General features: G+C 43.3%; 1 protein-coding gene across 1 annotated transcript in view; it reads right to left on the bottom strand.

Annotated features, from left to right (window-relative positions):
- Hivep1 (HIVEP zinc finger 1) overlaps positions 1-1,970 on the bottom strand; it is a 137,149-nt gene extending 135,179 nt beyond the window's left edge. Inside the window, exon 1 of the mRNA XM_036186985.1 lies at positions 1,952-1,970. The gene's annotated coding sequence lies outside the window, so the exon portion shown is untranslated. The remainder of the gene's footprint in view (positions 1-1,951) is intronic.
- Positions 1,971-15,975: the final 14,005 nt, after the last annotated feature.

Below are 15,975 nucleotides of genomic sequence, written 5' to 3'. Positions count from 1 at the left end.
CCCAGAGCCGAAGCAGCGAGCGCAGTTAACCCCTCCTTGCCCGCCTGACAGCTGGGGACTAACCCGCTAGGGAACTTTGGGAGCCGAGGAGGGGGTGCGGGGCGGAGCCACCCGGCGGGCTTCTGGAACTCTGGGGGAGTGAAATGGGAAGGCAGACTAATTTATTACAAACCAGAGTTTGACCCCGGCTGCTAGAAAGCGTTGGAGAAAGGGGCCTGGAAACTCCTAGAACTATCAGGAGAGCTGAATCTGGGGGAGGAAGCAGGTTTTCAAGGTTAGACATAAAGAATGCTAGCAGTTTGAATTTTAAAAGTTCCACACATCCGCTAAAAAGGCCGGCAGAAGTGACTGATTTAACGGGCCACCTCAAAGTTGGAAAGAAAAACGTGTAAAAAAAAAAAAAAGACGCAAAACAAAAAATATTCTTTGCTAAACGACCATACGCCTACTAACAGCTGACCATCTGTGCAAACTTTTTTGTTCCCTAAGGCTTTCATAAAGATGTCCTGGCCGTTCCTGCTAACGGCTGACCCCTAAAATCCCCTGAGGAGTCCTACCTCTAGCTTGTTCGAGCTAAGAAAAGCTCAAAGCCCCAGAATGGAAATGATTAAAAATGGAATACTCAGTAATGGCAAGCTTAGAGCCAAAAATAATGTTTTGCAAAGGGGAAAATATGCCTACTAAAAAGTAAATTTGGTCATAGGGGCAAAGATCATGCAACTCGAAAGTTCAGATGGTGGGTAACAAGCTATGTAAGCCCTACAATAAAATAATGCCATTTTAATTTTTCAGTGGGATAGCATTTACTTTATTAAATGAAACACCCAGTGGGTCGCACTGACAAAACATATAATGTAGCACCCCTCCCCCAGTTGGGCTATTTTGACGCCAAAGCTACACATGCAGACAAATGTGAACATATAGCGAATGTGTTAGGATAAAAACACATTCTTCGTATGTTGAGTTTGTGTGGCTTGGAACGGAAGAAAAAAAAAAAAAAAAAAGCTAAGTGCCAGGGCGCATTCTTTGATTCAATAGTTGCTGAACACAACAGAAATATCTCCACTAACCCAGTGTCTTTAGGATATAGCAATGCTATGAACGTTTGAACAAACTACCTATCTGATTTTGAATTGTCATTTTCTTGAGCAGCAAACAGGTATTAAACGTTATCTCTGAGACACATAATACAGAACACTTTCCTGGTTAAGTTTTCTGAATTTTCTAAATGCGATTTATTTCGTGCCAGAATGCAGGAAAAATGCAGCTATGTTATATATAAATAGCTTGTTTTGTGACACAGTAAATAATAAGTCCTCAGAATATAGCAAATAAACGGAATTGGATGACTGAACTGGACTAGCCTGTGAGTGGTAAACTTCAGCTTGAACTGTCAAAAATCCTGGAACAACTGGGATCCGGGTGACGGTTCTAGATTAGGAGAAGCAGAGAGGTTCCAAGGGGCCCCTCTCTGCCTATCCAGCGAGCCATGTAAACTTCTATGTTGCGCCCCTTGGGAGAAGTGGGGTCCTGTGGGTACTGACCGCATTTCTCCAGCTGAGCAGTTTGGGGAGAGCACGGGTCCAACCCGGGGCCGTGCCCGCTCCTTCCTCAACCCGGGTTCCCACGCGGCCGCCCGGCTCTGCCAGGCTCGGGCTCCCCCTTGGCGCGGCCCCGCGGCTCCAGCCCTCCGCCCCGTGCGGCCAGCAGCGCCACCGCCACGCGGAGATCCCGGAGGTTCCTCCCGCTGGCCCTGGGTCACGCCGCCAGTCCCTCCCCTCCACCCGGCATGCTGGGCTTTCCCGTCCACCAACGAGTCCCCTCCCCCCACCTCCCACTCGGGGCGACGGGACTACAAACCCTTTCCCGCTAGCTCTGCAGCCACTGTCCCCCTACAACCAGGCTCTTCCCAAGCCAAGCAGACAAAAGAGCCCGAGTGAAGAAAACTTACCCAACTGCAAGGCAAAAAGTCTGCTCCCAAGCTTCCTGGGTTCAACTTTTCATTTTAAAAACAACAAAAGCAGAAACCAAAAGCCTCCTAGGTTGGAAGTGGGCGTGAGAGGAAACGCTGGGGGAGGCGCTTGGTTCCCTCGCTGCCTGCTCCCCCACCCCACCCCTTTCTGGCCCCTGTTCCTAGCTTTGATGTTATCTGGTGAACCGCCTACGTGGGTTCTACCTTGAGCTCAGCGCCTGGTGACAGTCGGATACTCTCCTCTGTGGGTGCTGCTAGCAGCCAGCGCAGCAGGTGGCCAGAGGACGGAATCCCCAGCTCTAACCCAAGCTGGGAAAAGACTTTAGTGGCCTCCCTTCTTCACCTGAGCTCTCCCAGCTAGTAGTGATCTTGGTCTTGGAGCCGCACTGCTTTCTCTGCTGGAATCAGAGAAGGAGGTCTCCCAGATGACATTCTTTTTCCTTCCCCTCACAGTACAAACTTGTAATGAGATCGTTTGGGTGTTTCTCCAGGCTCTGTGCAGTTTTTAGACCTCAGCTTTGGAAGCAGATATTATTTTCTCTCTGAGATATTCCTGCAACCTCGAAGAGGCAAGAATACAACTCCCAAGATGATAAACTATAATAATACACTACAGATTCCCCTAAGGGTCAAAATACCTGCACACCCTCCTGCATCTGTTATGAAAAGCTTGTAACTCTTGATTTTATTTTATTTATCTGCACACTAGCTCAACCTGGATATATATTTTATATTGTTTCCAGTCTCAGAATCATCACTAAGGAGAGATGCTTTTGAAATCAGAAACAGAGCAGGTTAGTAATAAAGGAAGGGCACCTTCTCTCATTCATCTTCCCTGGCACATGCCCTTTATGACAACACCAGGCTGTGTTAGGCCTTGCCCTCTGGGAGTTTACAAATTAATGGAGGCAGCACAAACACATGGAAAAATACCTGGAGGGAGAAAAGATACAAGCCACAGCTTATAAACAGAGCCAATTAAAGTGTACGAGTTATTTATATTACTGCTGAGCGATCTTTGGGTGAAGGGAAAGTTCTATCCAAAAGAAAGTTCCAAAAGAGGGTGAGTCCTCAGTAGAGTTTGAGGGAAAGCTCAGGATTTGCCAATAAGATGAGCACAGTTCTCCAGCCCAGGGAGAGAGGCAGTTGCTAAGTGGGGGTTATTTCCTGACTGCAGTAGAAAGTCCAGGCAAGTGAGAAGTGACTGACACCCAAATTAGGACACTTTTGAGAGTGGGAAGGAAGCTCTTCCTTTTCAGACCCAGACAGGAGCCATGCACCTGGGCTGTCCTGATAGGTTTTTCGAATAGAGGCTGTGAGGCAGTCAGAACAAACTGGCACCAGGCAGTCAGAGAAGAGCCAACTCATTCATCGATTGGAAGGAATTAAGACATGATACTGCAAGCAGTTGGTAGTCGTTTGGAGACATCTGGACAGAGAATGGTCTTTTTAAGTGAAGTTGTTGTGGCTGATGGATTTAGGATAGATATGGGAGCTGGGTACAGAGACTACAGCAAGCCACACTAGCTGTAGAATGACCATTGGGGGTGCTGGTAGCCAGCTTCCATCTCCCGTTTCTCCTTCATCCCATTTCTAAAATGTTAAATAATCTGCCAGGAGCCATGGAGTTAGTGCACAATACATTCATGACTGGGATCCAGAGAACATTCGGGTGGTTAAAGCATAAAGACTGTATTTTATGGAAAATAGACTATAATAACTTTATAATATTCTGCATCTGTGGAGCAGAAAAGGAAAGAAGTCATTGTTTAGAAATCTACATCTATTGAAGTTTTGAGAAATTGGTGCATGATGTCATAAAAGTGTAATTGTTGGGATATTTGAGGCTGGAGGAGTGAAGAGAAAATGTGTTTGGGTTTGAAGATATCTTATTTTGAGAAGGATAATGTCCCCCACATTTGTTTCACTGACACTGCTAGCTCTTTTGAAAAGTGTCTAGTTCAACGTTAAGTATAACTGGTTCATGAATATTATTTGATGTACAACCTGTTAAACAGTCTAGAAGAGGGGTAGTGGTGATTGACAGATGTACTCCATGCAGTTCTCAGAATTCCCTGTAAACCATGTCCTAGGTGGCATACTGAGAAACATGAGGAAAGACTGAACAGCAGTCTACAACACCAATCCCTACTGCCCCGTGATCTAATTATGTAGAAATAAGCACAACAATCTAAGACATGGTTATCAGTCTGCTGCAGCTGATGTAGCAAACTACCGTGGACTGGAGATCTTAGGCAGTATGCATTTATCCCCTCAAAGTTCTGGAGGATGGAAGTTCAAAATGAAGTTTAGAGCAGACTCCTTTCTCCTGAGGTCTGTCTTTCTGCTCTGCAGATGGCTGCCCGCTTGGTGAGTCTTCACGTGGCCTCTCTGGGTGTGGTACGTACGCATAGAAGAGGAAAGAAGAAAGGATGGTGCTCTGGTGGCTCTCTCTATGACAACACTGCTGTGGATGGCCGAGGAAATGTCCCCCATAGGCTCAGAAGTTTCAATATTTGGTCTCCAGCTGGTGGCTCTGTTTGAGGAGCTTGTGGAGCCCTTAGAAGGTAAAGCCTTACTGGCAGAAGTGACTAAGGACAGGCCCAAGGACAGGCTCTGCTACCTGACTTCTCTTAGCTTCTTCCCTGGGAGCAGTGAGATGGCAAGGTGTCGGAGCTACACATCACCACTACCACAGCCTCAATGTCTTTCCCTCTGAGATGGGCCACCATACCCTCAAACTGTGAGCGAAAATAACACTAACCCCATGGGGATCAGTGCTCAAACTTATGACATCATTTTAACTCCAATTGCTATTAAAGTCCCTAATTCCATATACAGTCTCCCTGGACAGCAGCCTTCGTGACTGAGGAGGGGGGACACAATCAGCCCTGGGGCTTGCAAGAATTTTGTTTTGGGGTTCTTTTGTTTCGATCAAGACAGTGTCTCACTATGTATCCCAGGCTGGCCTAAAACTCACAGAGACCCACTTGCTTCTGTCCCAGTGCTGTGATTAAAGATAGTTTTAACCCCAGCCCACAGTGAGTTGTTAGTTTTTTTTAAGAGATCCTGAACAGTGGAGTTTGTGCCAACCTAGGAAGCGGGTGTTGCCTGCTTTAGAAAGGATCAGGACTCTTTTCCTAGACTTTTACTACTAGAAAAAATTACTACTAAATAACTATTTTTGTTTGTTTGTTGTTTGTTTTGAGATAGGGTCTCCCTATGTAGTTTTGGCTGCCCTGGAACTCCACAGGTAGACTGGGGTGGTCTCAAACTCACAGAGATCCTCCTGTTTCTGCCTCCTGAGTCCTGGGATTAAAGACATATGCCACCATGTCATTTTCTCTTAAAATAGTGCTATGTACTCTATACCTTAACATTTTTAGGAAGAGTTACCAAATTTCCCATAGAACTCCATCTGTGTTCACAGGTACAATGGTAAATAAATCTGTTTTATGGGTTGCTGAATGATCAGAGGGTCTCGTTTTTCTGAACACATATAAATTAAACATCATATCTAATGTTTGGCTATCTCCTCCCATATGTAAACTCTGTCTTGTCACTCTATTAATTTCTTTTATAACATCTAAAATACTAGAATTATCTAATTGGTTTCCATGTATATTACTTCTCAGTCGTTGCATACAAGGGCCTAAGTGGGGCATGGTCATGTATGACTTTAATCCCATCACTCGGGATGCAGAAGCAGACAGATCTTTGTGAGTTGGAGGCCAGCCTGGTCTACAGAGCTAGTTCCAGGTAAGGTGGGGCTACATAGAGAACCCTGTCTCAAACAAACAAACAAACAAAAATAGAATACCAGTCTTGGAACGAGTGGACTGGCTTGTTTCCCACTGTTATTGTTCCCACCTAGAACACGGTGGAAACAAATGTTTGCGGAATGAAATCTGGATCCTGCTCATCTTCCAGTCAATACAAATGAGCTCTTTTCTGACGTCATCATTTTTTATAAACATCTTTCTAAACTTTCCGCTTTGTACTCCAAGTTCTATAACAGAGCTTAAATAGTTCTGCTCAGGTTACAGAGGAGGCCACTGGAATTCAGAATGGTCCCAAAGATTGTTCAGTGTCACGAGCAAGCCACCGAAAGAGCATGACTGTGGAGCCCTCAGACTGCTGTCCTAGCCTCAAGTGCATTCCCTCATGCTCTCTCCCTGTCCCACCTGCCAGTCCACTGCCTGTTGCTTGCTCCTAATCTTCATTCATCATGTTAGAAACCAAGTTCTCATCCCCTGTGATTTGATGGAGTTTTGGTAGCTTGGCATTTTGTGTGAATGGAAGAGAAATGGAGGAAAGACAAAAGAGGGGATGAAGGAAGTATTTGTCCATTCAAAAGTAGGAAAAAATACTGTGGTGTAAAAGTTTAAAGGTGATTTATTTAAAAAAAAAAAATGTGTTCAAGTAATCCCACCTAACTGAACCCACATGCCTCACCTTTGCTCTCTGGGCCGCTGAACTATTGAACTAAAGAGGTTTAAAAGGCAAACACATTCTTAGTGAGGAGGGGAAAGGACACAGGTACCTAGTAATGCTTGTACTGCCGTGTCAGAACAGGGTCAAAAGAACGAGCCATGGTGAACACCCCCTTGAGGAACCGTGAGAAAGGCTCCAGGGAAAAGGCAGAGGGCCTTTCACCTCAGGTGCATTTTCATCCCTGGATTGTTCTTGGATGTGATTTCATGGCTCCTGTAACAGACATTTACATTTTCATTTAATTTATAAGACATGTTTATTCTTGCTGGATGTTAGAACATAGCTATGGAACCCTGAATGGTCAGTGTGCCCTGACTCTGGAGGTGGCCTTCTGCCTTGCTTCCATGCTTTCCCAGATATGATCTATAGGACATGCCAGGCAATCGTGTTTAAATTGGTCTGTCCTAAGAAAATTCTGGGAAAGGGCTGCTCTGTTATTATTTAGGATGTACTTACTGACATTTATTTACATGTTTTCCTGATCATGTATTTCTCAACGTATCTTCCTGAACTCAAACAACCTTCCTTAGATCATGCTTTCTCTAAAACTGAAGTAGGGTTGTCTATAGCATTAGGTGGTAGTCTGGCTGTTCTTTCAGATGCTCAGAGCCCAGGTCCAGCAGACAAGATCTGCTCAGGTCACTGAAAAGCTGGCACTGCCTCTAGAATGTACATCCATAGGTGAGACTCGCAGTGTCTTTGGACCTCTTTGAAATTGCTCTTTCCCAAACCTCCCAGACCAGCAGCTTCCAACTCTCAATCCTGGCTTCTACAACCTTCCCCACATGCCTGCTCATTGAACCAGATTTTTGCAACTGAATTGCTTCTGGCAAACCAACCATTCCTCCACCAATGTTTCCCTTTGCCTACTTCTCCACTGTATTATTCTTTAGTAGTTTGTCAGTGTTCTGTTTATGGAGGCCCACAGCCATGAATTTGTGAGTTTGAGTTCATTGACATCTTTGAGTCGGTGTTGCCTCCCCCATCCCTCCACCGTGGTAATTCCTGTTATGCTGAAATGTCTTTGGATATTGGTATAAAGAAAGCCAAGGAAATCAAAGTCCAACTTGGGCAAAAGCTGGAGTTTTATGGAAAGAATTAACAAAATGAAGGCACCTCACCATTGGAAAGATGAGCTGGAGGAGAAAGACATAGGTTAGCCACTCGAGACAAGACAGTAATAGCTTGTAGACAGTTTTTTATCTGTTTCTAATGCTTTTCAAATTGTTCGGCTATTTTAATTTCTGTAAGAGGAGGTGGAACTTTATTCATGGGAGATGACAAAAATAAATGGAACAAAAGTTAAAATAAGACATCTAAATAAGATTGGGGCAGAGGGTGGGGTCAGCTAGCCAGATGGCTGTCTAACCTAAAGACAGTATAGATCTTATTTGAGAGAGGGTTTTTTTGGGAGCTATTAATGGATTGCACAAATGAGGGTTAGTAATTATAAAAAAATATTGATGCAAGCAGCCAATCTTGGCACAGTCTTAGGATGGAATGCTCAGAGCCAGAGTAACAAGACACACACATTTGTATTCTACTTGCTACTCATACAACTGCTGTGGAACCTTCTGGTTGTAAAATTCCATCCCTCACATAGTAAGAGGAGAATCACAACAGTCTCCCTCTCTTCCTGGGCTGGGATAGTACAGCAGTTTTGTAACAGTGTTCTCTCAGAAAGTCCCATATCTACCACATAGAACAAAATAAAGTGACTTTCAGAAAAGTAAGGCAAAAGTTGTCTACCAATATCTCACCTGATTTTTTATACTTCTAAAGGCATATTTCTCTTTTAGCAAGGCTTGGTGTACAGGAGGAGAATGGTTCTTCCAAAAATATTTCTTCTACTATCTCAATAACCATACATTCTTTAAGGATATCTAGTCTGAGCAACTGATAATCCTATATCCACTTGGATACAAAGAAAAAAAAATCACACAAGTTTTTTTTCATTAAAACCTCTAAGATTTCTTCTTAAGAAATCTGATTGCCTTAATTTTTAAAACACAACATTTCTCAACCAAACACGTATATGGAAAATTATCCATAATAAATGTTATGATAGTGGTTCATGATTCATGACTCTCAAAGGCCAATCCGCAGTACACTGACTCAGAGTTTAATTGCATCTCCTCTAACTCTTGGTGAGCCTGAGTGGGAATACGAAGTGTTTAACTGAGAGGTTGTAGGCTGCGGATGTAGCTCAGTGGGTAGAGTGCTTGCCTGATATGTACACACCCAGGGGTTTGATCCACAGAACTACAAATATATACATATGAATAAATACTAAAAATAAAATTATAAAATGATTGAGCAATTCTGAGGTGCTTTAGACATACTGGATGGAATTGAACATTGGACTTCTTGCTATTGACAGCTTCTTGAAGCTTCTCTGCTTTTTCAGGGGACAGCCTCTATGGCAATATTGAGACTCTGGCATGCATTATGGACCATTTGGTTAGCAATTAGTCAGGAGTCACCAGCCAGAGACACAGAGGAAGCAAGATGACAAGGTAGAACTGAGAAAAGGTACCAAGCCATGTGGCTAAATATAAATAAGAATTGTGGCCGAGCAGTTATAAATAATATTAAGCCTCTGAGTGATTATTTTATAAGCAGCTGTGGGACCTGAGGGTAGGAGAGATCTGTCCCTACCATTGGGCCAGGTGGGACCAAAGAGAATTCTGACTACAGCTATTGAGTAAAAAAGAGCATTCTGCTATGTTAATCTAGAGGTTATAGAAAAGAGAAAGATACCTTATTGTCATTTCCATGGCCAAATTCCAACCCAGATACATTGCTGATTGGCAACCTAAGTTTAAATATGTTAAGAAATATTTTACACCATCCTCATGGGTAAAATAGGTTGTAATAATGACCTGCTTCCCAGAGACACTCTACAGGAGAGCAATGTGTGCTTATTAAGTGATCTGGAAGTATCTACTTCCATAAGTATCTAATTAAAGACCTTTCCCTTTAGACTTTTTGACGTGTGTGTGAGTGTGTGTATGTATGTGTGAGCATATGTGGTGTGTGTGTGTGTGTGTGTGTGTGTGTGTGTGTGTGTGTGTGTTGGATCCCTTACAGCTGTAATCACAATCCCCCTGACATGGGATGGGAACTGGGCACTGAACCCACGTTCTCTGTAAGCGTGAACTGCTTAGCTGCAACATCATCTCTCTGCCCCCAGACCCCCTTCTAAGCAAGCCTTTATTTCCTCACATGTAACTACTTGCCATTCCTCTGTGCTCTTTCCTTTTTCTTTCTGCTTCTTCATCTGAAGTAAGTGGCTTATTCCTAACCCCAAGAACGATTACATACATTAGATTATATGAACGTGATGAGACATCTGCCCTCAACACTTTTAATTATTTCTATTAATATTTACAAGTGCTCTCATCTTTACATGAGAAATACTACTTTCTTTTACCTTATTGCCCCAACACCTGGCTTCTTGAATTTAGATTTCTTGACTAATTGCAATCAGAATTATCTCTTTACAGCCGCCTACATCCTGCAGTTCTAACCTCAGCTCCAGCAGTGCCTCCCAAGTCTGTTTTTTCTCAGAACCAGCCCTCCGCTCCCCTCTCTACTCGCCAGGCTTTGTTCTGGCATTTAGAAAATTTGTACAGACCTAATGTGACACATTGTAAATTTTTTTCCCTCAATCTTCTTCAAAAGATAGCTAAAGATGAAAAGCAAACACATCTCTATTACGTTTCATAAAAGACTCGGTAGCAGGTTGCTCCCAAGGCCCTCTGGTGCTGCCAGTATTAACATCTAAGGGTGTCTGGGGGGAGAATGCAGTTGTCCACCATGACATCAACTTGGCAAAGAAGGCCAGAGTCCAAACATGCCTAGCTGCTTTTAACCAGGCACACCACCCTAATTATCTCCCACAATAATGCTTTGATCCTGTAACTCCCTTCCCAAAGAAAGCCGGTGGGTCCCCTCTCCCTGCAAAGCCCATACTCTGTAGCTGGATTTCAAACCTCAGGGTGATCCACAGATCACGGCCAGCTTTCTCTTCCGCTGCCTCCCTAATGAGGCCCTTGTTCCCCTGCAGGGCTAGCTCCAGCCATCTTGCCTGCAATTATGTTTCCCTCACTTCTCACCCACTTACTGCACCTTTATGCCCCTCCTTCTCTCCCTCCCCCCCAATGCCTGCCTTCACCTTTTGCTCTTCCCTCATGCTCTATATGGTGGTACAGAAAGCTGGCCTCCTCTCAGATAGGAAGTTGTATCCATCCATGTTGTGACTCTTGTTGCTGATCTTTGAAGCTGACCAGCAGACCACATATTCTTTCACTTCACGTTGATTGCAGTGGCCTGCAGTCACTTTATGCAAAGTAGCTAAGCCATGTGACATATGGATGTTAATGGTATAAAGCAGCACTTATTGCTACTTCACACACACACACACACACACACACACACACACACACACCTCAAGAAAACAACCAACAGATCGTCAATCTCTTCCCCCCCCACCCTGGAAGATGGTTTATGATTAACATTACACTCAACTACTAACTTAAAAGGAGAGACGGTTCAATCCAGCTCAAAGCTTTGGAGGCTGTGTTCTATGATAGCTTGGCCTGTTGCTTTAGGGCCTGTGGTGAGACAGGGCATCATGGTGGACTGTGTGTGCCAGATCAAAGCTGCTCACCTCATAGTGACCAAGAAAAAGGTGAGGGGAGAGCTGGATCCCATAATACCTTTCCTTCAAGGCAGCACCCCTGGTGACCTAACTTTGTTACAGTAAGCCCCACTCTATAATGGTTCTCCCCATTTCCAGGAGTACCACCCTGGAAACCACACTTTAACACAAGGGTCTTTAGTAGACATTGCTGGTCCAGACTGTAGCAGTAACTGGCCATACCTGTCACTTCAACGTTGCTACGACTGGCATTTTCTGCTTCTATGTTCTGGTACAGACAATCCATGCCTCTATTATAGATACCCTCCCATTATGTCTTTCTTCCTAATTAACAGCCAACTCTATATGTAAGCTATATGAACTCTCCATCCAAGGAAATGGGTCATATTCTATTGACTATCTAATTCTGTCTGCTCAGGTGAGAAATATGCATAACTTTTACCTCCTAGGCTGACCCTGAAACCCTCTTGCTCTTTAGTACCTCCTACTAAAGAGACGAGTTGGGACCAGATCAGTAGAGTACAATCTAGGCTCAAGAATATATTATTTGTAGACAAGTTTTCTAGTCATGCACTTTGTGAAAATAAAAAGTTAATTATAGAACCCAACCTTTTTAGGCAGTCTTCAATCCATTTTCTTATGTGCTCCATTGTCATTACCCAGTTTGCCAACTTAAGGTGGGATGGTGAAAACCACATAGCATCCCGATCTAGAGAAAGCTTCAATAGTCGCCAGTCACCACATTTAGATTTTCTGTTCTAGACCCCCTCCATCGTAGAGCACAGGCCAGATGTACTGGCTCTCACAGTAAGCCATCAGTTTGAGAACAAAATCAATATGTGCCTTTGGTCCCTTTCTACTTTATCTGTTCCAGAATTGTCTAATGATTTCCAGAGCATTACATCTTAGTAAAAATTAGGAAAAAAATACTTTGAATTACTTTTTTGAGAAAACATTGAGACATGATTAGCACCTACAGGTTGGAAACTTTTCAAAAAGTAGTATACACATGTTCACGTGTGCAAGCACACACACACACACACACACACACACACACACACACACACACACACACTGTCCTTTCAATGATTGCTTTGAATCTTGGATGGAAACAGTATCACAAATCCAGAAACCCACCTGTTGGTTTAATCTTCCTAATGTGCTGCTCAACCACCCAATCCATGAATCACAACCATTTTCTAGATGAAACAGGGGAATGATAAATTGACTGCACTGGGTAGAGCTGTGTAACACAAGAGGTCAAGTCTAATCTAAACCAGGGACTAGCGGTAATAATTGATCAATACTGCTCCATCAATTATATCAGTTCAAAACTGTTAGCACGGGGCAAAATGAGAGCTAGAAGGAAGAGCATGTATGGATTCTTGGGTTTTTATACCTCAACTGCTTGAGACAATGAAGCCTCATTTATTTTCTTTTCCTGTGTGTGTGTGTGTGTGTGTGTGTGTGTGTGTGTGTGTGCCTTCAAATGCACATATACCTATGTGCATGTGTGTCGGGGTCACATAGAGTATATTCCTCATTTGCTCTCTACCCTCTGTGCTGAGACAGGTTCTCACCAAACTTGAAGTCCATTTTTGTGGCTAGGCTGCCTGGCCAATGAGCTGCTGGAATCTGCCAGTCTCTGCTCACCCAGCACTGGGGTTATAGATGTGTGCCACTGTGCTTGGATTTTTACATGGGTACTGGGAATCTGAACTCAGGTCCTCAAGCTTTTTACACCCAAGCACATTACTGAATGAGCCACCCCCAAACCCATCCCCATTTTAAAATATATTTATAAAACTGTTGCCTCTCAATGCAGTTTGACCCAGTAAAGTCTTCAAATACAAGACTTTTCTCTATCTTGTTCATTTTTGTTTGTTTGGTTTTGTTTTTTGTTTTTTCGAGACAGGGTTTCTCTGTGTACTTTTGGTGCCTGTCCTGGATCTCTCTCTGTAGACCAGGCTAGCCTCGAAATCACAGAGATCCGCCTGGCTCTGCCTCCCGAGTGCTGGGATTAAAGGCATGCACCGCTGCCGCTCGGCTCATTTTTTTTTTACTTTTTATCCCAGAAAGGCTTTTTGCTATCCCAGAGAGGTTTCTGTTCTGTTGTAACTCTTTCTATCCTTAAGCATTTTGCAGTAAAAATATATTACTTTATTTAAGTTTAACTCAGACGTGGCAGAGATGATTAAGTTAGCATTTTATACCTGCACCTTCCATGTCCCTGTCCTCATATGATTGAAGGTTTAGAGCCGTGGCTCTCAACCTGTGGGTCGCATTGGGGGTCAAAGGACCCTTTCACAGGGGTCACATATCAGATACACTGCATATCTGATATTTACATTATGATTCATCACAGTAGCAAAATTACAATTAGGAAGTAGCAACAAGGTAATTTTTTGGTTGGGTGTCACCACAACATGAGGAACTGTATTAAAGGGTCCCAGCATCAAGGAGACTGGGCTAGAGGCTTAGATGGTAGTAAGGTGTGATATGAGTTGCTGTCTCCTAGCATCTGCTCACTCATTCCGAGGAGCAAATGGCTTCAATTCTTTAAAGCCATGTATTTGCATGTGTCTGAATAAGACAAGTATCCTTCTGAATTATGACTTTGGAATATTAGATATTGTCAGTGATGTCTCACTCTCAAACAGATAGCTTTGATCTTGCTTTCATCCACACTCTCAATCCCCAGCCCACATCCCATGTGCCCCTGTGGAGCATCATCTGATTGAGTCATCGATCAGTATTTAGTGTTATCCCCATGACCATGAATATCACTGTGGATACGGTTCAAAGCCAGTCTGCGCACCATACTGTGATTATTTTTCCTTTTATTTCAGCTCCCTAAAGAAAATCCTTGATTTATATATTTCCTTGGATATGTATGCAATTATTAATTCATCCTTTAGCTAAGCATACCAATACATTTACACTCACTGCATATAATATTAAACTTGCCTTATGGAACACCTCTGGTTTTGTTTTTGATGGGATTGCACTATGTGGTCCAAGCTGGTCTTGAGGTTGCCTCCTCGTGCCTCCTCTCTCCAGGGTGCTAGGGTTACAGGTGTGAGCCAACATGCCTAATTTTCTGTCCAAGCTTTTGAGGTTTGACTTGCTAGTTTTTATGGTACCCTTTCACAGCCATCTTGACAGATGCCTTCTCTTTTCCCCTGACAGACAGCCATTTCCTGGCTTCTGTGCCTTCCTCTTTCTGAGCTTATGCCCTCATTTTGGGTGTATCCACCCTCTGGTGGCTTCCTGGGAAAGGGTTCATGGAAAGCAAAACTCTTGGAGACTTTCCGCTCGAGGTCACCTAATGCTCAGATTTAACTTAAACTTCAGTTGGAGAGAGAATTCTAGAATAGAAAGACTTTTTGCCCAGAATTTTGAAGGCACTAAACCCATGGTCCCTGGCTTCCAGCTTGTTGAGGAGGTTCCTGATGCCCTGATGATGTTGCCATTCATCATGTGAGATGTCTTTTTTCTCAGTGCTCAGAGTTATTTCTCTTCATCCTTATTTTCTAAATTTCACAATGACATATCTCATTTTTATTACTGTATTTTGGGCTCTCTTGGTCAAATTTTGGCTTAAAATATGGTGTTAATTTCATTTGGGGAAAATATTTCAAGTTATACTGTAGTAGGAATCTTAAAAGTCTCATTAATAAAAACAAACCTGAGGCCAGTTATTGGGGTGAATGCTGGAAGATAAAAGAAGCAGAACAAGCCAGTTTCCTCACCTCGCCAGTTCCTCAGCTGGTCTTGTTTCCTCAGACTGCAAACTTCTGTGTCCTCATCCCAATGGCTCTCAGCTGAACTGCTGCTCAAAACCTAAAAGCTTAAATAGCCAAATGCTGCTAGTTTCTGGTCTTCATGCCTTATATAATCTTTCTCTTTCTGCCCCCACTCCCTGGGATTAAAGGCATGTATCTCCATGCTGGCCTATCCTTGAACACACAGAGATCCGCCTGGCTCTGCCTCCCAAGTGCTGGGATTAAAGGCATGCGCCACCACTGCCCAGCTTCTGTTATGGCTTGCTCTGACCCATTTTCTAGCCACCATTTTTGGTTCTGTATCTAGTGGCTGTCTGTTCTCTGACCCCAGATAAATTTATTAGAGTGCACTATATTTTGGGGAACACAATACCACCACATTATACCTCCATCGTTTTCCTGTCTACCTTTTCTGAGTCCTTTCAGGAAACAATTCAGACATCATCCTGCCAGGCTCCCCCACTGCTTCTCTTATCTTTCATCTCCTATGTTTCTACTTTCACTTCTCATCTGAAAAATCTCCCTACATTATGTTCTAACATTTTCCTTGATTTTTCTCATTTTCACAATTCAAGTTGTAATACCTAAGGACACCCCACTTCCATTTTTCTAAAAACCCTCTATTCTACCTGTAAACATATTACACTGGAATGTTAATGGCGTTTTTTTTTTTTTTTTCTTTTTGTTCTTCCTCATACTGTCTGCTTTCTCCTGTCACTGTTTCTCCAATTCTTCTTCCTCTTATCTGAGATCCTGGTAAACTCCATCTCACTAGGAATGACACCCCAAAAGCTAAGTCAGAGCCTTTACAATGTGTAGCTGGTCTGCACTGGAAATTCCCTGCCAGCTGGCCTGGGTTACACTTCTTTTGAAGTCTTTATGGTCAGTATTTCAGACTTCTGCTTGGGGTGTGTGTGTGTGTGTGTGTGTGTGTGTGTGTGTGTGTGTGTGTGTGTGTTTCAAACCACAAAAGGATGAAAAATATGACATGTTTCAGTATGTAGTTATATGTTCAACCTCCCTGATTATAGTACCCTCTTGTGTCTCTGACTCCAGGAAGT

The sequence above is a fragment of the Onychomys torridus genome, chromosome 5 (genome assembly GCF_903995425.1).
Source record: "Onychomys torridus chromosome 5, mOncTor1.1, whole genome shotgun sequence".
Lineage (NCBI taxonomy): Eukaryota > Metazoa > Chordata > Mammalia > Rodentia > Cricetidae > Onychomys > Onychomys torridus.
This window is presented reverse-complemented; position numbering and strand designations above follow the sequence as displayed.